A 1,679-nucleotide genomic window follows, 5' to 3' on the forward strand; every position below is an offset into this window, starting at 1 on the left:
ATAGTATTACGATATAACGTGTAACGTTATATAGTATTACGATATAACGTATAACGATATATTGTGCTATGATATAACGTATAACGTTATATAGTATTATGATATATAGTATAACGTTATATAGTATTACGATATAACGTATAACGTTATATGGTATTATGATATAACGTATAACGTTATATAGTATTACGATATAACGTATAACGTTAAATAGTATTACGATATAACGTATAACGTTATATAGTATTATGATATATAGTATAACGATATGTGGTATTACCATATAACGTACAACGATATGTGGTATTACGGTATAACGTATAGCGATATGTGGTATTACGTTTTAACGTATAACGTTATATAGTATTAGAATATAACGTATAACGTTATATAGTATTATGATCTAACGTATAACGTTATATGGTATTACGATATGACGTATAACGTTATATGGTATTACGATATAACGTATAACGTTATATAGTATTATGATATATAGTATAACGATATGTGGTATTACCATATAACGTATAACGATATGTGGTATTACGGTATAACGTATAGCGATATGTGGTATTACGTTTTAACGTATAACGTTATATAGTATTAGAATATAACGTATAACGTTATATAGTATTAGGATATAACGTACAACGTTATATAGTATTACGGTATAACGCATAACGTTATATAGTATTATGATATATAGTATAACGTTATATGGTATTACGATATAATGTATAACGTTATATTGTATTATTATATAACGTATAACGTTATGTAGAATTAAGATATATAGTATAACGCTATATTGTATTACGATATAACGTATAACGTTATATAGTATTACGATATAACGTATAACGTTATATTGTGCTATGATATAACGTATAACGTTATATAGTATTACGATATAACGTATATCGTTATATAGTATTAGAATATAACGTATAACGTTATATAGTATTACGATATAACGTTTAACGTTATATAGTATTACGATATAACATATGACGTTATATGGTATTATGATCTAACGTATAACGTTATATGGTATTACGATATAACGAATAACGTTACATGGTATTAGGATACAACGTATAACGTTATATAGTATTACGGTATAACGCATAACGTTATATAGTATTATGATATATAGTATAACGTTATATGGTATTACGATATAACGTATAACGTTATATTGTATTGTAATATAACGTATAACGTTATATAGTATTATGATATAACGTATAACGTTATATTGTGCTATGACATAACGTATAACGTTATATAGTATTATGATATATAGTATAACGTTATATGGTATTATGATCTAACGTATAACGTTATATGGTATGACGATATAACGTATAACGGTATATAGTATTATGATATATAGTATAACGTTATATGGTATTACGATATAACGTATAACGTTATATAGTATTACGATATAACGTATAACGTTATATAGTATTAGGATATAACGTATAACGATATGTGGTATTACGATATAACGTATAACGATATGTGGTATTACGTTTCAACGTATAACGCTATATTGTATTATGATATAACGTAAAACGATATATAGTATAGCGATATAACGTATAACGATATATAGTATTACGATATAACGTATAACGTTATATAGTATCACGATATAATGTATAACGATA

The sequence above is a fragment of the Bombus pyrosoma genome, unplaced genomic scaffold, assembly GCF_014825855.1.
Source record: "Bombus pyrosoma isolate SC7728 unplaced genomic scaffold, ASM1482585v1 HiC_scaffold_4726, whole genome shotgun sequence".
Classification (NCBI taxonomy): Eukaryota; Metazoa; Arthropoda; class Insecta; order Hymenoptera; family Apidae; genus Bombus; species Bombus pyrosoma.